The following is a 10,622-nucleotide window of genomic DNA, read 5'->3' as shown; positions in this document are numbered from 1 at the left end:
TGAATTCCCCCAATATTCATTCTCTCCTCTTTTTTTGTAAGCCTGAAGAGCTTTCATCTAACATAATGAGAGACATAATAACTTATATTAGGGGCTGGGGATTTAGCTCAGCGGCAAAAGCGCCTGCCTGGCAAGCGCAAGGTCGTGAGTTCGTTTCCCGGTACCGGAGAAAAACCAAAAAAAAAAAAAAAAAAGCTTATATTAAAGACTATGTAGTACTTCTCTGTTTTTCACCGACTGTTTTTATGATGATAACTCTGGAATGTGTCTTGGCCCTTTTTTGTGAGGACTTGGACCTTGACTGTCCTCTAGAACCAGAATTGCCTTCTTGGAGTTCTTGACTGCGGCGCGGAGGTAGACCTCCTTGGTAGTGGAGCTTTAGTTTAGCTGTCAGAGAATTCTCTGTGTCGAGACTCTTTAAGGCTATCCGAACGTCTCCTGTTCCTTCCTATAAAGAACTTCTACTTTGAGTTCTGCTTTGACTAGGGCTTCTTGATCTCCTATAATCAGCTGGAGAACAAGGATGACGTTCTTTTGATTTCATTTGGCCTGGTGTTTTGCGATCATCTTGCAAAAACTGTATTTCAATTTGGGTACACTTTCTGTTGGGGCTATAAAGAGCATCTTCAACATCTCGAACATACTCGAACATAAGCGAATCCTCTCGGGTGGCGAGTGTAGACGTCAAGTAAACATCTACTGTAGAGCAAATCCACTGCGCAAGTCCTCAGGCCGGGTGGCGTCTGTGACATTCTCGACGAACAGGGAGGTGTTGGGGGACCTCGTGTAGTGAGACAGGGCAGCCCCCTACTTACTCACGTTCGGACTGCCCTTCCGTGCGACCCCGCCCTTCGGCTCAGCCACCACTGTGCACCTGCACAGTCGGGGCCCCGAGGTCTCTTGTATAGTAAAAGGACTCTTCTAACTCATAGAATTTTTAATAAGGCATGTAGCTAACCAAAATAAATCTACATCCTGAGCCATCTTTAAACCTTGATGTAGGGCCGAGGATTTAGCTCAGCGGCACAAGCACCTGCCTGGCAAGTGCAAGGTCCTGAGTTCGATTCCCGCTGCCAAAAAAAAAAAAAAAAAAAAAGGTAGATATAGCCAGTAGATGTGAAAAGATAGGAACTGTACAACCTCTAGGTTGTACCTAGGAAAGAGCGACCCTTTTTCTTTTTCCCTGTAAAATGAAATGTGAAGCATGGACCACGCTGTTGAAGGTAAAATATCTGTGAATGAAGGCAAAACAAGACTAAAATATCCCTGACAGTTTCATGATGTAGAGCTGCCATGACAGTATGGATTATTAAAACGGTAAGCCAAATTCTTATACCATTTAAGCCAGTGTCATTTTGGGTGAGTCTGCTAATAAAAAAAATAAACTGAAGCAATTGCACCTAATTCATGCACATTAAAATTTTCCTTTCTGTTCTCAAGCACCATAAGAAAAGTGCAAGGGATTTAGATTCTTTCCTTCTGAATGCTGAATGGAGACTCACATTTATTATCTTTGGACTCAAAGTCCAAGAATGACATTTACTTGATCCTGTTAGCAAGGTCCAGTTGGAGGAGACACCATGCACATAATGACACAATTTGGTGGATACTGGGAACCTGGGAGAAGAAAATGTATTTTGGGCAATGTGTTTGAAGTGAAACTTTTGTACTAAAACAGCTTACTGGAAAAATAAAGGGAGAAATAATGATCCTTTTTATTGAGACTTATTTCTGGACGATAAGTGTGTGCAGACGAGACATAGGATGGACAGCAAGAATACTGTACAAACTTTAACGTATTCTTACACTTGTGAAAATTAGAAATATTCACTCAGGAGCTGGTGGTTCCACCAGGTGGTAAAATGCTAGAGAAAGAATTCAGGAAAGTATATTTAAGGTTTCATATGTAGCAAATCATGGAGCATACTATAAATAGTATTTATCTTAATTCAGAAAAATGTATAATTCTTATTAAATCCTTTATATAAAGATAAATCGTAAAGCTGATAGTTTCTTCTAGAGACATCTTGGATAAACACATAAATCAGTCATGTATTACTTCAGATAACAACAACAAAACTATTGGTTTGTTCCCCTGTTAAGGTCACAAAGTATATGCAGTGTAGATGCTCATTTCCCTATAATACTTGTCTGTATGTGAATCAGACAGACTTGAGTCCAAATCCTGCCTCCACCACTTGATAGAGTATAATTTGGAGAAAGTGACCTAACTTTTCTGAGGCTCAGTTTCCTCATCTAAAATTGTAAATAAACATTTTTGCCCTGTACGGTTGATCTGTTGACTAGAGAATATAATTATGTATTATGCTTAACATGTCAACAAGTGTTCAGTAAATCATGAATGCTGTTATTCTTTGTATTATCATTATTTTAAGTGATAATTTTCTTATAATAAAACTTGATAGCTATGAGTACCCCTTCCCATGTTACTGCTTAGATTTTTAAAAATTGGTGCATGTTTGCAATACGGAAGAGTGATGCTTGTGTGTGTGGGGGGAATTGGTACATATAACATATCCTGACTGTTTTAATTTCCTTTAGTCCCACATTTCCCTTTCTACTTCTCCTCCCTCCTATCTCCTTCCCCATCTCCTTGACCTAGCTGATTTCACACACATTTAAAGATATGAATGTTGAATTTTAAATTAGAGGAATTTCAATTCAAAAAAATTTCAGGAGAAATTCCTCCTGAATTCTGATCAATATAAATACTCTTAAGCTATCATGTAGTGTCTTTCCTATTCTAGTGTCTACATCACTCATATGCCAGTTTCATTTGTGATATATATCATTTCCACTTTATTCCACTAGAAGTCAGCGACTAAATCTGACCCATATTCAAGAGAAGAAAAATTAAGCTTCATATCTTGAAATGAGAAATATAAAAAAATTGTGATCATTTTTAAAAACTACCACACAAAATAAGTTCAATTATTTAACTAATAGAGAAATGCTATTTAAATGTTATTTAAATAATAAGTCCAGGTGTTTTTTAAAACTACCACACAAAATAAGTCCAGTTCCCCTTAACAGGGGAATAAACCAATAGTGACTATGCTTTCACTAATTGTAACTGTAAATTATTAGCTCATAAAATCTTATCTTTCTTTAGTTGGTATTTTTTTCAATATTATCTTTGGTATTTTATTTCCCTAGAATTTTTCATGAATTGCAAGGAGTCCACAAAGTGAATTACATGTTTTTGTTCTCTATAGTCCTATCCCCTTTCTCTTTTGTAACTTTACTATTTGAGCTCTTTCCCCTCTCTTCTGGAAAAGGATTCCAAATTTGCATTTGTTTCAGTCAGCTTTCTGTCACTGTGACAAAATACCTGAGATAAATATCTTATAAGGAGGAAAGATTGGAACACGGATTCGGGAGTTTCAGCCCATGGTCATGTGGCCTGGTTGCTTTGGGCCTATGGTGGTGCTATACATCATGGCACCAACGGTGCATGCAAGAGAACCTCCACTTGAGGTGGCAGAGAAGCAAAGAGAGATAGAAGAAGAGATTGAGGGTCCCAATGTACCCTTCAAGGACATACTCTCAGTGACCTAACTTTCCACTAGACCCTACCTGTTAAAGATTCTGCTCCCTCCAATAGTGTCACAGGCTGGTGACCAAACCTTAGCTTACTGTCTTGGGGGAACATGTAGGATCCAAACTAAAATAGTTCTCTACATCAATTCTTTAAATATTGATATCTAATATCATTTTAAATTCTATTACATTTTAATTTATCTGTAAAACTTGCACATCTCATCCACATCTGTTTTTGCAACTAATTGCTAATTTATATCAACTTGATGGTTTCTCTCCTGGGTTATTCTCATCATGCACATTTCAGCTCTTCTCTATCGAAATAATTTTTCCTTGAATCAACTGAAGATGCTAAAGTTTCATAATTTTTTTTCTCTGCAATAAAAATTAGTAATTTTTATAGCTATACCCCCTTCTGGAGTAGCATTATTTTCACATAGGCTCACTGATGTTTTCATTTGTAGAACAAGCTTGAAATAAGTCAGAAAAGATGTGTGGGTTCCTTTGCATCCATCCACTTGTATGATTAAAAATCCTTCATTCATCAGAACAATGAAGAGGTAGGCAGATGAGTTCACTTCAAGTTTGGTGCATACCTTCTAGAAGCATTTCTCCATTATACCTCTGCTTTATTGAGATAGCCTATCCTGTCGTGCTGTGAACAGGTAGAGCACCTGGGACATGGTGTTTTTTCAACACACACTTCCCAGCATTCTGCCTGTCTCTGCCCTAATGTACAGATTTGTCTATGGGACTACGTCTGCAAGGACGGGAGTTATTGCCAACAGCATTGCACAGGATTTATCAGTGGTACTCTGAGTATAGATGTTTCTGTGGAGGTGTATAGAAAACAGGTATTAAAAAAAAGAGATCTACCCTTAGAAAAATGACAGTTGTAGATCAAAGAACAGCTTTTAACTTTCTGTTTAGTAACAACTGGAATCCTGAGCAGGGGGCAGTCAATTGGAATCTATAAGAATCTTCCTTTTTTTTCCCTTTTATTTTTCAGGTACTGACAGTTTCTGTTTCGCAAATGGTGAAGGCTGAACATTTTTTGAGGTAAATTTAAACATTTTTTGCTCAATTTTTTTCCTTTTCAGTTAGCAGTTAGTCCTCCCAGATTCTGACAGTTAGTTCTTCATAAATCAAATATTTTAGAATTTCTGTGGGTTTTCATTGTATTCTCGTATTTATAGCCATTTTAGTTGGAAACTAGATGAAGTTCTACTGTGGCAACCAGCCAGGATGGCATTTTAGCTTAGAACTCTCTTATGGCATTATTGATATTAGTGAAAAAGAAAATATTTTAAATGCCCAACAGAAGATAAGCAAAATAAATTATGACATATCTTTCTGAAAAAATGCTTTCTGGTCATTAGAAATCATACTGTCAAAGCATATTTAATGGCATAGAGAAATGCCCACAATTTATCATTTAGTTAAAAAAATGCACAACAGTATGTACACTGCGATTCCAATTTCATAAGGCAACATAAAAAGGAAAGTTAAAGAGACAGGAAAAATATATAATAGAGCATTCTTAGAAGTACTCCAGGCAGTGAGATTAGTGGTAACTTTTATATTTTACGTTGAACATTTTTCTTTATGATTTTCACATTTTAAATTTATCTTTATTTTAAATTTTCTATTAAACTCTGCATTATTTATTTAAATAAGGACAGCAATTCTATTTTTAAATTACCAGCTTATAAGTTAATTTATTTGCAAAGGTTCTATGTCTTTTAATATTATATGTATTGTGGTCTGAGGTTTGCAAGGAAAATGTATTCTCAGGTATAGAAAGTAATTTCTAGTTCAGCCAAAAACAAAGATATGTCAAAATCACAGTGATCCATATTTAATGTAACACTTGCTAAGTACAGTTTTACCATTTTTCAAAATAATTGATATATAGTAATATATGTACACATATACACGCAGATATACGTGTATGTATCTTCTAAAACTGACTTCATTGTGTCCAGATAGGATGCTGGGGTGCTCTGTCTGTGAGAAGACACATTTGGCCACCAGAAGGAAGACTGCAGCTCAGTGGTGCTCGAAGTGAGGTCTCTGCACTAGCAGTAGCATCAGTTGGATTCATATTCCAAACACAAATCCTCCATGATCACCCAAGACCAACAGTGTCAGAAGGCCTGTGCTTTAACAGCCCTTTAGATGATTCTGATATGGCAAATTTGGCAGTAACTGCTGCATACATAGCAGCATGAACATTACTAAAAGAGCAGAAGTTTTTACAGGTATAATCATGAAGAAATAAAACTCAGAGAGGCAGAGGCAACTCTGAGGCTCAGCTAGACGACAATTCAGAAGATGTGATCAACTTCAAGTGTCAGATTGAACACAAGAAAGTAAGAACTTGATCTTACTTCCTTTGTAGTTCCGCTATGACATACGCATTCACTGTGGAAAATTAAAAACATAAAAATACTATGCTATGTGCTATAAAGTTCTTGTGAACTTACCAGCTCAACCCATCTATCATCATAATGAAAGAATCTGCTCTTGTGTGTTTTAGTGGAAGTGATTTGCCATCACATGCTCCCTGTGGAAGAAGGACGCTAATGTCTATGAGCCCCGTCTGAAGCCATTTGTTGGACCACAGCACCAAGTGATGGAGATTTGCTGGTAACATTTGAAGGTGTAAGGGCTCAGACCCAGAAGTAGGATGGTTCTTACTAGTCTCACACTCTCTGTTTATACATGGTTGACAAGAGAGAGGCCCTGGGCCAGCCTACATTTGAGAGAAGGCATCTGTGTGGAGAAGCCAAGGCTAAAAGCTTAGCTCCATCTGCTGCAGACTTGAGGGAGAAGATCTGTTGCCTCCATTCCTTTGCTTTGTTTTGCTAGCTAGTGGCCTGGTAAAGATGTGTGTGCCTGGATGGCATGCGGGGCCAGCGAAAGGGACCGAAAGGGCACTTGTCTTAGCTTGCAGGTAGCTCAGAAAAAAAAAAACCTTTTCTCCTCATAGAGTTACTACATTTAACAAAAACAAAATAAAATCCTTTACTGCTCAGTTAAATTTGAATTTCAAATAAATAACCCATTAGTATAAATATATCCCATGTGTTACTTGGGATTTACTATATAATATCTATTGTTTTGTATAAAATATGTAAAATATTTTATATGTAAATGTTTATAACAACAATAATAATATTTATAAATTATTATTATATAACTAAGATTTTATTATAGTTATAAGCCTACATATTCATTATATTGAGTATTTTGGAGGGTATATACTTCCAACATGAAATATTTAGGACATACTTATCCCTATTAGTTGGTGCCTATCTGAAATTCAAATTAAGCATTTGTTTTATATGTTATCTGGAAGCTGCACTAGGTAAACTTATTAGGTATACCTAGTTTACCTCATAGAGTCTGTGAAAGAAAGAAAGATTTTACTCCAATGCTCATCCTCCTTCAGCAACCTAGCCTAGTAACTGGTGATTGGCAGGTGGTTAGCATTCCTATATTCTGGTCGTTCAGACAGTGTCTTAATACAGATCACCTAAGCACCTACATGATTAAGGAATTTTTCTCCTTGAGTCATTTTTAAATTTCCCCAAAGGGGTGAGGGTGAGGGTGGAGCTGGTTCTTTTGCGTGACCCATGATGAATTTCTTCTCAGCAATGTATTTTCCTGGATCACTAACTTAGAAAATACGATCACAGCTCCCCTGCACAGAAATACGAACATCTCTAGGATTAGCAATCAAATTCAGCCAGGAGCTCAGAAAAGCAGTTGTAATTTATACTGTACTTGGTTTTCATGTTTTTGTGTCAGTGACAGTTTAGGGAAACGATTTTGCTATCCAAAAAAAAAGGATTTTCAATTTAAAAATGCCGTTTTGTAGAAGATAAGGTCCAAAAATCATCAAAATAGGTTAAAGGAATTTATTTCATGTTCTCCAACTTGGTCTATTTGTGGGTCTCGAAGCATGGCTCTATGCAAAGGCTTTGTGTACTGCTGGTTTTCAGCTGGGGAAGTTGTGTGTGAGCTATTGCTCCTCTCCCAGGTGAGAACAGGTGTACACCACTTTAAATTTCCCGTGGATCTGATTGCATCATTTGTTATATTATTCAACATAATGACATGAAATACGTAAATAATAAAATGCCAGTTGCCTGCTGAAAATTTAAAGTGGCAGATCCTTTTTCTTCTGTTGGAGAGGCTGTAATCTGTCGATGGTGCTTTCCCCATTGAAAAATGTCCTCCAAGCTGAAGGGAGCCACAGGGGAAAACTGACTCTCTCCTGGTTGATAAAGTGAGCACAACAGGGAGAGGCGGACATTGCTCCATCTCCCCTCCGTACAATTGCCCTATCTTCTTACAGTTGCCACGTGCTTGACAAAGCAGGTTACCTTTAAACAGTGAAATCATAAAGCTGAGGGAGTAAATGCATGTAAAGGTCAAGTGTAAAAGAAGCTGGAGTATTTCCCACCATTTGTTTAAATATATCTTCCATTACTTTTGTTTGTCTTTTTGTCCAAGCATCAACTTGGTATGTGTTAGTCTAGGGGAGAAACTATAGTGCAGCAAAGGGTGCCGAGGTAGGATACGGTGATGAAGGGATTTCCCATATACTTGGGAACTCAAAGCACAAATCTTCCAAGCTGAGTCCACATACTCTTTGTCTTGTTACCTAAGTTTTTTTTTTTTGTTTTTTTTTGTTTTTGTTTTTTTTTTTTTCTAAGTTGTTTAAAAGTCCAGGAAACTTTCCCAAAGTTGAGTGACATTATCAGCAGATTCCTATCTGCAGTATAGACAAAATGAACCACAGTGTTTTATTCAGTTGAATTTAACCACACATGTACTAAGCATCCATTCTGGAAACTTTGTGTGAGGTACAAGAAATTTAAATACAGTTTGGTGAGTAAAGTATGGTTTGTAATCCTAAAGGCTTTATATGTGGTCTTATGGATTATTCTGAAGTGAATCAGAATCAGGTTTCAAATCTATGGTATCATTTACAACCAATGGATAAACTTCATGAAATTATAATTCTTCACTTCTAAATTTTTTTAAGAACAAAAGGTATAGATTCCAGTGAGTATTCTTTAACCACTGGAATAGAAATGGCAAGGGGAGACTAACTCACCCAATGTCTCTTGATGGTAATACGAGGAAATAGTTGCAAAATGCAACATAAGAATAAATAACCCATTGACCAACTCACATTGTTCCTAACCAATATTGTTGGGTTTCTAATTCTGGACTGGCAAAAACCAGATATGCAATACATTCTGGGGCCCTACAGGGGACATAAACAGTGTGGTGCAGGACTTAACGGGAGATTTGGCTATCGAGCAATTGCTGGTGTGTTGGATAAGGAATGGATGCCAGGACTGTACACAGTTATGAGACTTGCCAGATCCCAGTATTATCTGCTTATGAATTAAGAATAGATTTTTGATGGAGCTGTGCTAATTTGCCTAACGGAATGAGAGTGAAAGACATAAGAACAGAAAAAAAAATCTCCCAGACTGGTGAGACACTGATGACCTCAGCTATGTCAGTTGTAGTTGAATATGTATGTGGGAGGAGAAAACATTATGTATTTATATTGTTACCATTCTGGGCAATGTTCTGGATGGCGCACCATCTGACTATAAGTACTGGATCTAAAACGTCATTTGCAACAAAAATGAAAAATGAATTTTTGAGATATTTATTCAGAACTAACGTGATAGTGTCTTATGTCTGGTTATCTTTTATGTATACCCTTTCTTTTTTCTTTCTTTTTTTTTTTTTTTTTTCAGTACTGGGATCGAACTTGGGACCTTGCCCTTGCCAGGCAGGTGCTTATGCTGTTGAGCTACATCCCCAGCTGTACACCCTTTTCGTGTTTTGTCTCTGTTCTGTCTCTAACCTTTCCTCCCTTCCACTTTAAACAACTTCCTGCTTAGCATGACCACAGAAATGTGTTTTAAACTAGCCGTGGCTTAAAAGTAAAACTCTGGATTAAGAAATGTACATAGTATTTCCCCTAAAATTGAACGCTGACACAAAATTCCATTAGAGTTATTTATGTGCGTGCTTTATCTCACTTACGCTTGTTTCTGAGGGCATAGATTTTATCTTATACTTCCATTGTGCTGTAAGAACAATAGGTGCTCACCAAGTGTTAATTGGGTAAATGAATTATTTTAGAGAACTGTTCACAGTCCAGATGAAAAAAATGATACATTTACCATATATCTTGTATAGATTGGAGATTTTTTAAAAACAACTGAGAAAGAGAAGGATCAATATTTGTGCTCCCCAAACAAATAGTGCTTTCTAGTTCTAAATCTGCCTAGTTAACTTCTACTACCGTATAACAGATTTCAGTCTTATCACCAGTATGGTAGAGTTTGTGCCACCAACATCAACCCTAGTGTGTAAAACAAACAGATCCTTTTCCTTTCAAATCTTGCATCTACTTGGTATTGGTCATTCCACTTAAAGAATTCACAGACTGTAGCATCAATAAAGATCTGTAAAACTTGTTTTGATACTTGGATGATAGAAGCCAGGTAGCTAAAAAATAAAATAGTTAAGCCGTAGTATCTGGAATCTGAGCCCTGCTAATAGTCACCAGTTGACCTTGGGTCTCACTTCCTCTTTGTAAATGAGAAAATTGGTGTTAAGATTAAATTAGATAAATGCACATAAAGTATGTGACAGATAGTAAGAACTTGTATATGGCAAACTTATAGGATGCTGGCAAAGATGTGATCAGTTTTCCGGATGAAAGTTGCAAGTATATTTTGAGCAATACCTTAGAAAATGAGGAGAGGTTTGCTTTATTATTTTCTATTGTTTTACACATAGAAGAAACAGCAAGAGCAAAGGCACTGGAGTTAGAAAATATACATATGCGTTCAGAAATCAGATAGAAATGTACATATGCGTGTATATGTGATCCACAGATTGTTCCTATAGCAGATAGAGATGGCCAGGAGGACATCCAAGCCCAAGAACTTGCTTACGGCATAGAATTTCTTGACTTTCAATGAATGAGTCCCTTCATAATTACCAGTTTTCCTAAA

At 36.9% G+C, this 10,622-nt stretch overlaps 1 pseudogene; it reads right to left on the bottom strand.

Moving 5' to 3' along the window:
• Positions 1-208: 208 nt before the first annotated feature.
• Positions 209-10,622, bottom strand: part of LOC102006265 — a 55,993-nt pseudogene continuing 45,579 nt past the window's right edge.

The sequence above is a fragment of the Chinchilla lanigera genome, unplaced genomic scaffold, assembly GCF_000276665.1.
Source record: "Chinchilla lanigera isolate Chin_1 unplaced genomic scaffold, ChiLan1.0 scaffold00029, whole genome shotgun sequence".
Lineage (NCBI taxonomy): Eukaryota > Metazoa > Chordata > Mammalia > Rodentia > Chinchillidae > Chinchilla > Chinchilla lanigera.
The sequence above is the reverse complement of the archived record's forward strand: the minus strand, read 5'-3'. Positions and strand labels throughout refer to the sequence as shown.